This window comes from Lucilia sericata, unplaced genomic scaffold (genome assembly GCF_015586225.1).
Source record: "Lucilia sericata isolate MDLA Ls3-8-SP2 unplaced genomic scaffold, ASM1558622v1 Contig001382F_arrow, whole genome shotgun sequence".
Taxonomy (NCBI): Eukaryota; Metazoa; Arthropoda; class Insecta; order Diptera; family Calliphoridae; genus Lucilia; species Lucilia sericata.
In genome coordinates, this window is record NW_023995322.1 from 102,501 (window position 1) to 121,512 (window position 19,012).

General features: G+C 32.6%; 1 protein-coding gene across 1 annotated transcript in view; it reads right to left on the minus strand.

Annotated features, from left to right (window-relative positions):
* Positions 1-8,116, minus strand: part of LOC119611164 (sperm motility kinase 2B) — an 82,181-nt gene extending 74,065 nt beyond the window's left edge. The window contains exon 1 of the mRNA XM_037966664.1: positions 8,060-8,116. The gene's annotated coding sequence lies outside the window, so the exon portion shown is untranslated. The remainder of the gene's footprint in view (positions 1-8,059) is intronic.
* Between the last annotated feature and the right edge of the window lie 10,896 nt (positions 8,117-19,012).

Below are 19,012 nucleotides of genomic sequence, written 5' to 3' on the forward strand. Positions count from 1 at the left end.
AATCCAGGAACCTTGGACGATTCGCAACAAGGTTTCTGGATTAAATCACGTAAATTTCCAACTTTTCTACGCTGATACAGGATCTCGCCCGAGAACATGTATCTTATGTCACAAGAACTTATGTTTTCTCCTCTCAACAGGATTATCAACATCGGATGCAACGGTGCTGAAGCAAGGTCGAGGCAACATATACCTTGCATCTATTTACCTGCCTTTCGATTCTCCGACCCTACCACCAACGTCGGATCTGATGAAACTGGTTGAAGAGGCACAAAGGAAAAATAAGAAAATTGTAATAGGTTGTGATGCCAACTCGCATCATGTAGCTTGGGGTAGTACAAACACCAATCGCAGGGGACAAGCCCTCATGGATTTCTTTAATACTAAAGACTTGATAACATTGAACTTAGGTAATAAAGCTACCTTCGTCAATAGAATCAGAGAAGAAGTATTAGATATAACTATATGTTCAGAAGAGCTTATAAACGAAATTCAGGATTGGAGAGTTTCGGACGAGCACTCCTTTTCTGATCATCGGTACATAAGATTCAAAATACTAAGGCCACCACCAAAGCCGATAAAGTTTCGGAATAAGTCTAAAACTAATTGGACAATGTTCGGGGCCTTACTAAAGAACCGTTTAGGTCAGGACACTTTTCAATGTCGAAATAAAGAGGATATAGATGCCAAAGTGGAAACGTTCACAAGTGCCCTGGTTGAATCGTTCGAGAACAGCTGCCCTCTGCGAGAGCGGAGATCTGCCCAGGAAAAACCCTGGGTAACTGGGGAGATCCGGAACCTTGGGAAGACTCTTCGCAAACTATTTAACCGGGCACGGCGTAAAAAGACCGCAGTATACTGGGATGAGTATCGTAATAAACTTGGTGAATATAAGAAAATCGTTCGAAGAGCCAAACGAGACTCCTGGAAACTTTTCTGTGAACAGGTAGATAGCGTAAATGACGTATCGAAGATAAAAAAATTCCTATCCAAAACTCATGTCCAACCGGAATCTATGATCGATGACACGGGCAGGAGGCTTGAGGATATGGAGGAGACAATGAAACTCCTAATGGATTCTCATTTCCCACCCGGTATATCGAATAACATAGATGAACCGATATTGGAGGAAGGGGAGGGTAACACGGAAATAGTTATTACAACTGACATGGTTAAAGGGGCAATCAAGAGCTTTGCTCCCTATAAAGCTGCAGGGCCGGATGGAATTTTCCCGGCACTTTTGCAGATGGAGGCGGGGCTGGTTTCCGTACATCTGTCACAGATATTCACTGCATGCTTAAAATTGGCATATACCCCAGTTAAATGGCAGGATGCAAGGGTAATATTTATACCCAAACCAGGGAAACCTAGCTATGCGACACCTAAGTCCTATCGACCGATAAGTCTTACGTCCTTCCTACTTAAAACCTTGGAACGGATAGTCGATAGCATGGTTAAAAGCAGCATACCATACAATGACCTTAAATATAAGCAGCATGCTTATGTAAAGGGACGATCGGTGGAAACCGCTTTAAATGAAGTTGTCCACTACATAAGTGAATCTTTCGATAGCAAACTGTATACACTGGCAGTATGCATTGACATCGAAGGCGCTTTCAATAACGTGCACACTGATACCCTTATCCAATCCCTAGACCAGTTTTATGTTGACCGGGTGCTCCGTAACTGGATCAACTACATGCTAAGGAACAGATGGATAAGCTGCGAGATGTACGATATAACTATCAGGAAAAAGGTATTTCGCGGTATACCACAGGGTGGCATTTTGTCACCTTTACTCTGGGTCACCACGATTAATAGCCTCCTAAGGACCCTAACCGAGAAAGGACTTAGACCTGTCTGCTATGCAGACGATGTCGTAATACTTTTAAAGGGAAAGGATCCAAATTACTTGTGTAGAAGAGCTGAGGAGGCTCTGAATACGGCCTTGAGCTGGGCTCAACCGAGAGGCCTCAATGTTAACCCGGCGAAGACGGAAATCTGTCTTTTCACAAGAAAGACAAAAATTTCTACATATACTGAACCTTGCTTCTTGGGCAAGAAGATACCGGTGACAGACAAAGTGAAGTACTTAGGTGTAATACTTGACCGGAAATTAAAATGGAGACACCACATAGATGATAGGATCAACAAGGCACATCGGTGCTGGGCGATATGTAGGAGAACCATAGGCATGAAATGGGGTCTTAGTCCTACTATGACAAATTGGCTTTATAAAAGTGTAATTAGACCAATTCTAGCTTATGCTTCAATAATCTGGTGGACTGCTTTGGACAAAAAGTGTAATATCAAACTACTACAGGGAGTTCAGCGTACATGCTGCTTGGGTATAAGTGGTGCCATGTGTACTACTTCAACCAAGGCTCTGGAAACGTTGCTAGATATTCCACCCATTGAAACATATATAAGATATGAGGCGGCGCTTACAGCCGAACGGCTCTTTACTTTAGGCGAACTGGCCAAAAACGGTTATAGGACACGTCATCAATGTATACTGGACACATTGGAAGGTTATACACATTCATCGGACGTGCCTGATCGCATACCAGACACTGAATATGTTGGAAACTTTGAAACGCTAATCCCAGATAGAATGTCTTGGTCAAGCGGAACATTAGAGCAAATACCAGTAGGAATCCGTTGCTACACGGATGGCTCTAAATTAGGGGACAAAGTGGGTCTGGGGTTCTATATTGAAGACCCAGAAACAGAAATATACCACCGTTTACCTAATCATAACACAAGCTTCCAGGCAGAAGTACGAGCAATAACGGAATGTGTAAATTGGATTAGAATAAATATGGCGCCCACAGGGCTTAATATATTTACCGACAGCCAGAAGGCAATTTGTGCGATATCAGGTGATAGAATTAAATCTAAGACCGTATTGGATTGTAAGAAAGCTTTAACTGAATACTCTCCCAGAGGTAAGGTTCACATCATATGGGTACCAGGCCACTCGGGAGTAGTCGGCAACGAAAGGGCGAATGTAATAGCTTTAAAGGGAAGGGAGCTCGATGTAGTTAACCTGACAAACGCAAAACCATTCGACGCAACAAAAGCTGAATTAAAAATATGGATGAGAGAATCCCATAAGGCCTCTTGGAATAATGAAACGGTGGGTAGAACCACAAAGATTCTATGGGGTGACCCTGATGAGAGCAAGACGAGAAATCTTCTCAAAATGAGCAAGTCTGAGGTTAGTATGATGGTACGTATTCTCAGTGGACACACAGGATTACGAGCACATCTATACAAAATTGGACGTGCGAATTCAGACGAATGTAGAGCATGTGGAGAGGACAGTGAAACTCTGGAGCACTTTCTTTGCCATTGTCAGGCATTCGTCGAAGTTAGATCCAAGTATCTTGGAAGTGATGTTATTCCAGAAATAACATTCTTAACCAACACCGATTGGAAGATTCTTAGGAATTACGTCCAGGAAACTGAGTTTCTGAACATGGAAAAATAATACATTCAGTGAACATTTTTTTTTTTTTTTTTTTTTTTTTTTTTTTTTTTTTTTTTCTTGAATTGGAGCGCACAACAGGCCCGATAGTGGCCTAGGTGTATTTCTTCGGATTTGATGTAGTATACATCCTCCTATCAACCTACCTACCTACCTACCTAGTTAGTTAGTTAGTTAGTTAGTTAGTTAGTTAGTTAGTTAGTTAGTTAGTTAGTTAGTTAGTTAGTTAGTTAGTTAGTTAGTTAGTTAGTTAGTTAGTTAGTTAGTTAGTTAGTTAGTTAGTTAGTTAGTTAGTTAGTTAGTTAGTTAGTTAGTTAGTTAGTTAGTTAGTTAGTTAGTTAGGAACCAGAATACCAGAATACATACAATAATCCTATGCTGTGTTTCTTATAACTCTGTCTTCTTAAAAAACAACTTCTGTCACCTACAACTTCCAAGCAATAATTTAATTAACCTTTCTTGACTTTAGTCGTCTTTACCAACATCACAAATATTGTGACATACAAACACACATAGTCTGAGTTTGAATACAAATTTCCACAAATTCAACCATTTCCAAATATTTTATGAAAACAAATTGTACAATGTAAAACCTTTAAATAAATATGCACAGACACATGATGTCTTCAAGTACCTATGTACGTATGTATAGGTAAAATTTTATTCATTTACATTCATTACTTACATGACATTTTTGTATGTAGCCAACAAACCAGACATTAAGACCACAATACAAATAATTGAAATAAATTTTACGAGAAAAAACTTTTGAGATGAAGAAAAAGTTTTTTTCTTCGATTTTTTTTTTTTTTTGGCAATTTAGTGGAAGAAATATATTGCAAAGTGTGACAGTATAAACTTTACACTTCATTGACAACACAACACCCACTGTACTAGTTGGAAGCAGAGAATAAAAAACAAACTAGTAGAAATGTGGAAATGTGAGTCATTTCGCCGCTTCCATTTCCTTAGTTTTTGTTGTAGGAAAAAAATACATGAACTTGTTTGTAAATTTATAATAAAAATAAAACTTTCTTAGAATACAAATAAATATTTCAAAGATTAAAGAAAAAAGATGTGCAGTTTAGAATTTGTAGTATATTTTCCAGAAGTTATATTCTTACCTGTACTGAACACAAAAACAATATACATACATATGTTTGTACTAGTGTGCTGTTTTTCAGATGATATTTAATCTATGTTAGTAAAGTTGCATAATTCTATATAAACTTATATAGCTTTGAAGTGATCACGTTCGGTTCATATTCGGAAAAAATACTTTTACTCTCATAATCGATCATAGCTGTCCTGGGAATATTTACTTTCTCTTAAAACTATTATGCATTGATTTCCCAACACCATACCATTCTGTGAATACCCTTAATATATGCATATGTCCTAAAATTCATTTACCAAACTAACAAAACATTTATATTTTTTGTTCATGTTTCATGTCTTGTAAAAAACAAATTGCACAATAGAAAATTGAAATTGGCAAAAAATGAAATCTACAAAAAATGTAAAATAACAAATATTTATAAAGATATTTGTAGTTGTCACCCGAAAAGAAAATGCACACATGCAACCAATATGTAACCAGACCAACAACAATAACAAGAAAATAACATATTGGAGCATATAAAATGGTAGTATTTATGTTATTTCCACACGATGAGACAGATATTTTTATAGTATTGATATTAAATGAATTTGTGTTTAATGCAAAACTATAGAAGTTTAAATATTTAAATTGAATTTTTCATAAATTTTTCAGCCCCTAAAACTCCCTCAAGTAATTAAAGTTCATCTATTTGTAAATTACGTAATTACTATAAAATTTAACTTTCTTACATATAATTTTCACTTATTTAATAGAAATTTAAAATTCAATATTTAATAACGAATATTTGTTACAAATTAAGTTTTAAATTACATAAACTGGAAAATAGCAACAAAAAAGAAAGAAAAACTTATTTACAAACATCCATATATAGCAAATATTTCAATATGAAGTTCATTCTTGTATGCACGATAATGTAGACATGTGAACAAATTACTTCAGGCGTAAACAATTGAATTGTAAATCTACAAATAAGTACGTTTTTCGTTTCATAGATTTCAGGTTAATTTATTCATTACACTTGATATTCAATAGATATTAAACATTATAAATAATTTAAAAGAAAAAATTTACAAAATGATTCACCACAAACGACGAGTACTTTATTTAAAATTTGCTTCATTAGTTATCACACACCTTACAGTTGTTGTTAACTAACTAACTAACTAACTAACTAACTAACTAACTAACTAACTAACTAACTAACTAACTAACTAACTACTAACTAACTACTACTAACTACTAACTAACTACTAACTAACTAACTAACTAACTAACTAACTAACTAACTAACTAACTAACTAACTACTAACTAACTAACTAACTAACTAACTAACTAACTAACTAACTAACTAACTAACTAACTAACTAACTAACTAACTAACTAACTAACTAACTAACTAACTAACTAACTAACTAACTAACTAAACTACTAACTAACTAACTAACTAACTAACTAACTAACTAACTAACTAACTAACTAACTAACTAACTAACTAACTAACTAACTAACTAACTAACTAACTAACTAACTAACTACTAACTAACTAACTAACTAACTAACTAACTAACTAACTAACTACTAACTAACTAACTACTAACTAACTAACTACTAACTAACTAACTAACTAACTAACTAACTAACTAACTAACTAACTAACTAACTACTAACTAACTAACTAACTAACTAACTAACTAACTAACTAACTACTAACTAACTAACTAACTAACTAACTAACTAACTAACTAACTAACTAACTAACTAACTAACTAACTAACTAACTAACTAACTACTAACTAACTAACTAACTAACTAACTAACTAACTAACTAACTAACTAACTAACTAACTAACTAACTAACTAACTAACTAACTAACTAACTAACTAACTAACTAACTAACTAACTAACTAACTAACTAACTAACTAACTACTAACTAACTAACTAACTAACTAACTAACTAACTAACTAACTAACTAACTAACTAACTAACTAACTACTAACTAACTAACTAACTAACTAACTAACTAACTAACTAACTAACTAACTAACTAACTAACTAACTAACTAACTAACTAACTAACTAACTAACTAACTAACTAACTAACTAACTACTAACTAACTAACTAACTAACTAACTAACTAACTAACTAACTAACTAACTAACTAACTAACTAACTAACTAACTAACTACTAACTAACTAACTAACTAACTAACTAACTAACTAACTAACTAACTAACTAACTAACTAACTAACTAACTAACTAACTAACTAACTAACTAACTAACTAACTAACTAACTAACTAACTAACTAACTAACTAACTAACTAACTAACTAACTAACTAACTAACTAACTAACTAACTACTAACTAACTAACTAACTAACTAACTAACTAACTAACTAACTAACTAACTAACTAACTAACTAACTAACTAACTAACTAACTAACTAACTAACTAACTAACTAACACTACTAACTAACTACTAACTAACTAACTAACTAACTACTAACTAACTAACTAACTAACTAACTAACTAACTACTAACTAACTAACTAACTAACTAACTAACTAACTAACTAACTAACTAACTAACTAACTAACTAACTACTAACTAACTAACTAACTAACTAACTAACTAACTAACTAACTAACTAACTAACTAACTAACTAACTAACTAACTAACTAACTAACTAACTAACTAACTAACTAACTAACTAACTAACTAACTAACTAACTAACTAACTAACTAACTAACTAACTAACTAACTAACTAACTAACTAACTAACTAACTAACTAACTAACTACTAACTAACTAACTAACTAACTAACTAACTACTAACTAACTAACTAACTAACTAACTACTAACTAACTAGATAAACAAAATAAAAGTTTGACGATCGATCCACAATTCAAATCAAATAAATGCATATAATCCATTAGCAATATTTTGTTGTAGTTTCCTTGTAAGATAAACATTTACTTGTTCCTGTACTTATAGGCACCTTTTGGGAATATCGTTTAAATCGTCAGGTTTCAATAACTTCTGGTGTGATTATTTTCATTAACAAATAACGATATCGGCTTAAAATTAGACAATTGGTGCATGAATTACCAAAACCCTAGTATAAAGTTCACTTCCGAAGATTAAATAAATCCATATAACGATATCAGAACGAAATTTTTTTAAAAAAAGCTCCGTTAAAAAAGCTTGTAGTTAAAAGCCCCATATAAAATCCATTCCAAGAAATTAAACGTTTATACTCACTAAAGGGAATTGATGATAATAGGAGAAATATTAGCATAAGGGAATTATTTTAAAATTTTATAAAAATAGGCCCATTAAGACATTCCTATTGTCTTTGTAAAGTCTTATCGCTTGTTAAATAATATATACTTAAGAAGAAGAGCTAAATTGATTTTATGTTTGGAATTATAATTACCTGTAAATTGTAATATTTTTTGAACTATTGAGGTCTGCAACTGTTCCTCAACATAAATACGGAAGTAGTAGCCTGAAAGAAAAAAAGTTATTTTTCAGAGTATTCAACAATTTTTGATAAAAAAATTATTAAACAAAAATTTTATTCATTCTTGCACTTAAATAAGTCACATATTATAATTTGAGATTTTTGCATAAAATTTAATTAATTTTCTGAATTTTCTCAGAAGCAGTTAAGCCTAAAACAAATGATTAGGGATACATTTTATATGAATTTATGCCGTTTATACAATTTTCTAATTAAAATTTCTCAATCACCTACCAAATACTCCTAAATATATTAAAATGTAACAAAGTAATAGAAGAAGTCATATATCATATTCATTTTAAAATAATTTATCATTTATTCTTGAATGTAAACAACTACAAATGTAAGTACAAAGATATTCTCTTTCATGTATTCCTCATATTATAACTTTTCATTTGACAACAAACATTATATTCTTATCTTAATTAAAATTGATTCACATGATACGAAAGTTGTCTATAACACAAATTGTATGTGTTTACAGTGGACCAAATAACTTTAGGGTAGAGGTGGAGTATTACCCACACAATCATGCTAAGTAATATCAGACTAGACAATAGACTAGGCTATATAGACTATAGACTAGACTATAGACTAGACTATAGACTAGACTATAGACTAGACTATAAACTAGACTATAGACTAGACTATAAACTAGACTATAGACTAGACTATAGACTAGACTATAGACTAGACTATAGACTAGACTATAGACTAGACTATAGACTAGACTATAGACTAGACTATAGACTAGACTATAGACTAGACTATAGACTAGACTATAGACTAGACTATAGACTAGACTATAGACTAGACTATAGACTAGACTATAGACTAGACTATAGACTAGACTATAGACTAGACTATAGACTAGACTATAGACTAGACTATAGACTAGACTATAGACTAGACTATAGACTAGACTATAGACTAGACTATAGACTAGACTATAGACTAGACTATAGACTAGACTAGACTATAGACTAGACTATAGACTAGACTAGACTAGACTAGACTATAGACTAGACTAGACTAGACTATAGACTAGACTATAGACTAGACTATAGACTAGACTATAGACTAGACTATAGACTAGACTAGACTATAGACTAGACTATAGACTAGACTAGACTAGACTAGACTAGACTATAACTAGACTAGACTATAGACTAGACTATAGACTAGACTATAGACTAGACTATAGACTAGACTATAGACTAGACTAGACTAGACTATAGACTAGACTATAGACTAGACTATAGACTAGACTATAGACTAGACTATAGACTAGACTATAGACTAGATTACAGACTAGACTATAGACTAGACTATAGACTAGACTATAGACTAGACTAAAGACTAGACTATAGACTAGACTAAAGACTAGACTATAGACTAGACTAAAGACTACTATAGACTAGACTATAGACTAGACTATAGACTAGACTATAGACTAGACTATAGACTCGACTATAGACTAGACTATAGACTAGACTATAGACTAGACTATAGACTAGACTATAGACTAGACTATAGACTAGACTATAGACTAGACTATAGACTAGACTATAGACTAGACTATAGACTTAACTATAGACTAGACTATAGACTAGACTATAGACTAGACTATAGACTAGACTATAGACTAGACTATAGACTAGACTATAGACTAGACTATAGACTAGACTATAGACTAGACTATAGACTAGACTATAGACTAGACTATAGACTAGACTATAGACTAGACTATAGACTAGACTATAGACTAGACTATAGACTAGACTATAGACTAGACTATAGACTAGACTATAGACTAGACTATAGACTAGACTATAGACTAGACTATAGACTAGACTATAGACTAGACTATAGACTAGACTATAGACTAGACTATAGACAAGACTATAGACTAGACTATAGACTAGACTATAGACTAGACTATAGACTAGACTATAGACTAGACTATAGACTAGACTATAGACTAGACTATAGACTAGACTATAGACTAGACTATAGACTAGACTATAGACTAGACTATAGACTAGACCATAGACTAGACTATAGACTAGACTATAGACTAGACTATAGACTAGACTATAGACTAGACTATAGACTAGACTATAGACTAGACTATAGACTAGACTATAGACTAGACTATAGACTAGACTATAGACTAGACTATAGACTAGACTATAGACTAGACTATAGACTAGACTATAGACTAGACTATAGACTAGACTATAGACTAGACTATAGACTAGACTATAGACTAGACTATAGACTAGACTATAGACTAGACTATAGACTAGACTATAGACTAGACTATAGACTAGACTATAGACTAGACTAGACTAGACTATAGACTAGACTATAGACTAGACTATAGACTAGACTATAGACTAGACTATAGACTAGACTATAGACTAGACTATAGACTAGACTATAGACTATAGACTAGACTATAGACTAGACTATAGACTAGACTATAGACTAGACTATAGAATAGACTATAGACTGGACTATAGACTAGACTATAGACTAGACTATAGACTAGACTATAGACTAGACTATAGACTAGACTATAGACTAGACTATAGACTAGACTATAGACTAGACTATAGACTAGACTATAGACTAGACTATAGAATAGACTATAGACTAGACTATAGACTAGACTATAGACTAGACTGTAGAATAGACTGTAGACTAGACTATAGACTAGACTATAGACTAGACTATAGACTAGACTATAGACTAGACTATAGAATAGACTATAGAATAGACTATAGAATAGACTATAGACTAGACTGTAGAATAGACTGTAGAATAGACTATAGACTAGACTATAGACTAGACTATAGACTAGACTATAGACTAGACTATAGACTAGACTATAGACTAGACTATAGACTAGACTATAGACTAGACTATAGACTAGACTATAGACTAGACTATAGACTAGACTATAGACTAGACTATAGACTAGACTATAGACTAGACTATAGACTAGACTATAGACTAGACTATAGACTAGACTATAGACTAGACTATAGACTAGACTATAGACTAGACTATAGACTAGACTATAGACTAGACTATAGACTATATATGACTATAGACTATAGACTAGACTATAGACTGGACTATAGACTAGACTATAGACTAGACTATAGACTAGACTATAGACTAGACTATAGACTAGACTATAGACTAGACTATAGACTAGACTATAGACTAGACTATAGACTAGACTATAGACTAGACTATAGACTAGACTATAGACTAGACTAGACTAGACTATAGACTAGACTATAGACTAGACTATAGACTAGACTATAGACTAGACTATAGACTAGACTATAGACTAGACTGTAGACTAGACTATAGACTAGACTATAGACTAGACTATAGACTAGACTATAGACTAGACTATAGACTAGACTATAGATTAGACTATAGACTAGACTATAGACTAGACTATAGCCTAGACTATAGACTAGACTATAGACTAGACTATAGACTAGACTATAGACTAGACTATAGACTAGACTATAGCTAGACTATAGACTAGACTTTAGACTGGACTATAGACTAGACTAGACTAGACTATAGACTAGACTATAGACTAGACTATAGACTAGACTATAGACTAGACTATAGACTAGACTATAGACTAGACTATAGAATTGACTATAGACTAGACTATAGACTAGACTATAGACTACTATAGACTAGACTATAGACTAGACTATAGACTAGACTATAGACTAGACTATAGACTAGACTATAGACCTAGACTATAGACTAGACTATAGACTAGACTATAGACTAGACTATAGACTACTATAGACTAGACTATAGACTAGACTATAGACTAGACTATAGACTAGACTATAGACTAGACTATAGACTAGACTATAGACTAGACTATAGACTAGACTATAGACTAGACTATAGACAGACTATAGACTAGACTATAGACTAGACTATAGACTAGACTATAGAGACTAGACTATAGACTAGACTATAGACTAGACTATAGACTAGACTATAGACTATACTATATACTAGACTATAGACTAGACTATAGACTAGACTATAGACTAGACTATAGACTAGACTATAGACTAGACTATAGACTAGACTATAGACTAGACTATAGACTAGACTATAGACTAGACTATAGACTAGACTATAGACTAGACTATAGACTAGACTATAGACTAGACTATAGACTAGACTATAGACTAGACTATATACTAGACTATAGACTAGACTATAGACTAGACTATAGACTAGACTATAGACTAGACTATAGACTAGACTATAGACTAGACTATAGACTAGACTATAGACTGTAGACTAGACTATAGACTAGACTATAGACTAGATAAATCAACGTAAGTAGTTTTGGGAATATAAACTTATAATAATATAATGATTTACTTGTTGTTTTTCCAGAGCAAAGGGTAAACTCTTAACTGTACCTTTAGCTATTTAGCAAAATGTTTCCTTTAGCAAAAACACCTAATACCAACAAAAGAAAAAATACAAACATGTAACTGACAATTGAAATCAAAAAAACATCTTTGTTAAAAAAAAAATAATTTAAGAAGTACAAATGATATGAAATGAATTGTAATGAGCAGACTTTGATAGGAAAAAAATGTTAGAATTATATGAAAACAAAAAAAATTTAAAAAAACTTGAAAACCTTCAAGGTATTTTGTAGTAAAAAATATTTGAACATTATAAAATAATTTCAAGATAATAATACAATGAAAGTTGTTAAAAAAGTTGTTATAAAAATATACATTAAAGTTTGGGATGTTGGCAAATTAGTAACAAGAGAGAAGAAAAAAGAAAATAAAAATAATAATGAAAATGTATTTTTAATAATTTCCGGCAAAGGTAACACGAGTATAATCTTATACATTTTTCCTAATTTTATACATAAAGACGAATAAACATTAATTCCAAAAATAATTTTTATTACTACCTCCCCCTTACAACACTAATGACCCCAGCGAACACTTTTATAACAAAAAATTTGCTTTTTTTTAGACCAAACCCCATAATTTCATAAATCTAGATACAACTAAAAAATGTCTCCCCCCCAAAAAAAACTGAAATTAAGAAACAATGTGAAAAAAGTAAATTAATGACAGTTTTCCTATTAACTTTTAACACACAATACTAGAATAATAAATAAACAAAAATCGTAAACACTTGTAAATAAATGTATAAATAAATATGAAACAAAATAAAAAAATTGAACTAAAACTAAATTAAATAAATATTATTGCACGCAAAGTTCTTATTAGAGAAGTCATTTAGATTTGTACAAATATTCAAGAAATCATAAATAAACCATAAATAAATTTCCACAGAAATTAAACTTTGGATTTTGAGCAATTATTTACTGAATTGCAGGGAAATATTCAGTGTCGAAATGAATCTGAACAAGTAAGAGTGTTATATTCGGCTACGCCGAATCTTATATACCCACCATCAAATCACTGTCATATAAAAAAACTTTAATATTTTGAATATTTTATTATTATGTATCGATATTAATGAGAACATCATTGTAATATTTGAAAAGAGGTCCATTAATGGGGGTTTAACTATTGACAGTGCTCTTTCGAATTAAATATGTTAATTTATATAGGGAGTAGGGTTATATATACACATATGGACCAATTCTCACAAAAGTCGGTAGGAAGATTTCAGTTTATTTATTTCAAATTTCATAGATCTACTTGTATTTTTTAGCCAGTAATGAGCATTAAAGTCATTTTCTTAAAGGGACCTTATACGGGGTTAAGGTTAATTATGGACCGATCCTCATAAAATATGGTAGAGAGATTTAAGCTAAAAATTAGTTTATGTCGAATTGCATCGAATATCATTTACGCCAGTAATGAGCGTTTAAGTTATTTTCTGATGGGGACCTTAAATGAAAGGTAGAGTCAATTATGGACCGATCCCCACAAAATTTGGTAGAGAGATGTTAGCTCATACAAAACTATATCGAATTTCATCGCCTTACTCGCTTTTTTAGGCCAGTAATGAGCGTTAAAGTAATTTTCTGTTAGGGACCTTATATGCGGGATAGGGTCATTTAAGGCCCGATCCACATAAAGGTTTTGGCTCCTAAGATACTTATTTCTGTCAAATTTCTTCGCTATACTCGTATTTTTACGCCCAATAATGAGCGTTAAAGACATTTTCAGAAGGGGACCTTATATGGGCGGATAGGGGCAATTATGGACCGATCCACATACAATTTGGTAGAGAGACGTCATATAAAACTTACTTCTGTGAAATTTCATCGCTATACTCGTATTTTTATCCCAGTAATGAGCGTTAAAGTAATTTTATGGAGGGGACCTTATATGGGGGGTAGGATCAATTACGGACCGATACACATATAGCTTGGTGAAGAGATATTGGCTTGCATGAAACTTACGTGTGTCAAATTTCATCGCTATATTCGTATGTTTAAGCCAGTAATCAGCATTATAGTCATTTTCCAAAGAGGACCTTATATGGGGGGTAGGGCCAATTATGGACCGATCCACATAAAATTTGGTAAGGAGATTTTTGGCTCATATAAAACTTACTTCTGTAAAATTTCATCGCTATATTCGTATTTTTAAACCAGTAATGAGCGCTTTATGGAGGGGACCTTATATGGGTTATTTGTGGAGAGATCTCTACTCGTATGAAACTTACTCATGTCAAATTCATCGCTATACTCGTCTTTTTACGCCAATAATGAGCGTTAAAGTCATTTTCTGAAGGGGATCTTATATGAGGGGTAGGGCCAATTATGGACCGATCAACATAAAATTTGGTAGAGAGATTTTGGCTCATATAAAACTTACTTGTGTCAAATTTCATCGCTATACTCGTATTTTTACGCCAATAATGACCGTTAATGTCATTTTCTGAAGGGGACCTTATATGGGGGGTAGGGTCAATTATGGACCGATCCACATATAGTTTAGTCTATAGTCTAGTCTATAGTCTAGTCTATAGTCTAGTCTATAGTCTAGTCTATAGTCTAGTCTATAGTCTAGTCTATAGTCTAGTCTATAGTCTAGTCTATAGTCTAGTCTATAGTCTAGTCTATAGTCTAGTCTATAGTCTAGTCTATAGTCTAGTCTATAGTCTAGTCTATAGTCTAGTCTATAGTCTAGTCTATAGTCTAGTCTATAGTCTAGTCTATAGTCTAGTCTATAGTCTAGTCTATAGTCTAGTCTATAGTCTAGTCTATAGTCTAGTCTATAGTCTAGTCTATAGTCTAGTCTATAGTCTAGTCTATAGTCTAGTCTATAGTCTAGTCTATAGTCTAGTCTATAGTCTAGTCTATAGTCTAGTCTATAGTCTAGTCTATAGTCTAGTCTATAGTCTAGTCTATAGTCTAGTCTATAGTCTAGTCTATAGTCTAGTCTATAGTCTAGTCTACAGTCTAGTCTATAGTCTAGTCTATAGTCTAGTCTATAGTCTAGTCTATAGTCTAGTCTATAGTCTAGTCTATAGTCTAGTCTATAGTCTAGTCTATAGTCTAGTCTATAGTCTAGTCTATAGTCTAGTCTATAGTCTAGTCTATAGTCTAGTCTATAGTCTAGTCTATAGTCTAGTCTATAGTCTAGTCTATAGTCTAGTCTATAGTCCAGTCTATAGTCTAGTCTATAGTCTAGTCTATAGTCTAGTCTATAGTCTAGTCTATAGTCTAGTCTATAGTCTAGTCTATAGTCTAGTCTATAGTCTAGTCTATAGTCTATCTATAGTCTATTCTAATCTATAGTCTAGTCTATAGTCTAGTCTATAGTTTAATCTATGGTCTAGTCTTTAGTCTACTTTATAGTCTAGTCTACAAAACTATGTTAGTACTTTGAAACCCAAAAGGTACTCTTTTTGTTATAAGTTAATGCTGTTTAAAAATTTACATTTTCCACACCTGCTGTAATGTGTAAAATAGTAGGCGAAATATTTGGTTGTGGGCATGGTTATCATAACAGTTTTATTATATTATGGTGTAAATTGGAATATTTTTTAAAAATACTTTAAAAAAACTCACTCTTATTTCTTATAAATATTCTACTACTTAGTAGGAATGTGCATGCCCTTTTTGTAGGGTTTGGTTCTAACTTTTATTCCTAACGTATATACTTAATCTATACCTACTTCACAAATTAGACTTTTCTCATACAGGATGTACTAAATGTGGTACTGTGGGAATGTAGACAATGTATAACTGCGAGTGAGACGCCGTGTGAGTGAGACGCAAAAGAGTCGAAAGCCATACAACAGTTACAGGACTGACGGACTCCCTTTAAGAGATAACGACGATGATATGCGGGATAAACTTCACTTAGACAAATATTGTGACTGATATAATAAATATGTATTCTAAACAGGATTCTTAAGGGGGCCTATGGTCCAATTATGGATCGAGTTCTGTACAATCTGACATTTGTTTTTAAATCGATGGAGTATCGACAGTGGACAAGGTGTATGTCTGAGCAAAACTGATCTTTCACTTTACACTTTTATCTGAAACTTTCCTGGAAACACAATATTATCGCAGTTACGGCAATCCCAATATGCTTGTACTTGAGAACCTGCCTGCTTGAACTCACAATGGCTTTTTACACTGAATTGGCCATTACGGTCCACCACTCACCCCTGAGTAACTCTTTGCTCAAGTACTCCATCTATTCAATATCTTGCTATAGTAGACCCCTTAGGGCATGGCACATACATCTATATATATAAAAATGAATGGTGTTTGTTTGTATGTTACACGTACGTTACAGACTACAAAACTGCTGAACCGATTTTCTTGAAATTTTCACAGCGTATTCTGCATGTCTGGAATAGGTAATAGGCTACTTTTTATTTTGAAATTTCAAGTGGGGCGAGGTGCCACGCCCATATTAGAAAATATTAAATCCGTATATTTGAGATAATATAACAGTTAGAGTCCTCAAATTTTTTCGGAGCCACTTTAATGTCAATATGATTATTTAGGACAAAAAGTAGACGGACTAGCAATTAGGGGGCGTGGCACCTCCCATATAAATTAAAAACAAAAATTCGTTTATCTTAGAAACAATTACAGTTAGAATCTTAAAATTTTGCACAAATAACTTTAACATCCATGTTAACATTTTGGGAAATAAATTGGCAGACTACCCATGAGGTGAGCGGCACCTCCCATATCAATTAAATGCAAAAATTCGTTTATCTGGGAAACTATAGAATTAAATTCTTCAACTTTTGCACAAAGAACTTAAATATTCGTCTGAACATTTGGATGAAAAATATCGGACTTCCATCTGGGAGGGCTTGGAGCCCCATATGAATTAAATAGAAAAATTCGTATATCTGAGAAACTATTAGAGCTAGAATCTTAAATTTTTACTTGAGGAACTTTGACATTCATCTGAACAATTAGAGTATAACGAGCGGACTTTCAATGGGGGACTTGGTACCTCCCATATTAGTTAAATACAAAATTTCGTTTATCTGGGAAACTAATAGAACTAGATTCTTCAAATTTTGCACAAATTACTTTAATATTCATCTAAACATTTTGGAGAAAAAAGGGCAGGCTTTTATCTTGGGGCTTGAAACCCCCACATGAATTAATAGAAAAATTCTTATATCTGAGAAACTAGATTCTATATCTAGAATCTTTAAATATTACATGAAGTACTTTGACATTAATGTGAACATTTAGGAATAATTGGCGGACTTTAAATGGGGGACTTGGCACTTCCCATATTAATTAAATACAAAAATTCATTTATCTGGGAAATAATAGAACTAGATTCTTCAAATTTTGCATAAATTACTTTAATATTCAACTGAACATTTTGGGGAAAACGAGCGGACTTTCATATGGGGGCGTGGAGCCCCCATATGAATTAATTAGAAAAATCGTATATCTTAGAAACTATTAGAGCTAGAATCTTCAAATTTTACTTGAAAAACTTTGACATTCATCTGAACAATTAGAGTATAACGGGCGGACTTTCAATGGGGAACTTGACAACTCCCATATGACTTAAATATAAAATTTCGTTTATCTGGGAAACTAATAGAACTAGATTCTTCAAATTTTGCAGAAATTACTTCAATAATCATCTGAATATTTTGGAGGAAAAAGATCGGACTTTCATCTGGGGAGCTTGAAGCCCCCATGAATGAAATAGTAAATTGTATATCTGGAAACTACTAGAGCTAGAATCTTAAAATTTTACATAAAAACTCTGACATTCATGTGAACATTTAGAGAATAACGGGCGAGCTTTCAATCGTGGGGGCTTGGCACTACATAAATGAATTAAATACAAAATTTCGTATATCTTGGAAACTATTATATTATTCAAATTTTTCATAGATAGATAGAAATTGGCGAACTTTCAGTAATTTGATTGGCATCTCTAATATGTAACATATTGTAAATCTAGAGAACTATTGCAGTTAGAATCTTCAAAATCGTTAAGTGGATTTTTTTTTATACTGGCAAAACTTCAATTACAATCACAAGTAATTGTAATTGGTTATTGGTCAATACACATTACAAGTAATTGTAATTGGAGAAATAATTACAATTACGAGTACTTGTAATTGGTTATTACTCAATTACAAATTGCAAGTAATTGTAATTGACCATGTAATGATTTACTTTGTATATTCTGAGGGTAATGCCTTTAATTCTGGATCATCTTACTATATGGCTGTCTTGGACGATCTGTACCGTTTAAGATGTATATAAGTTAAGACAAAAACCACATTCAAACGATACACTATCTATTACACTACTATACCCAAGTAAACAGTCAAAAG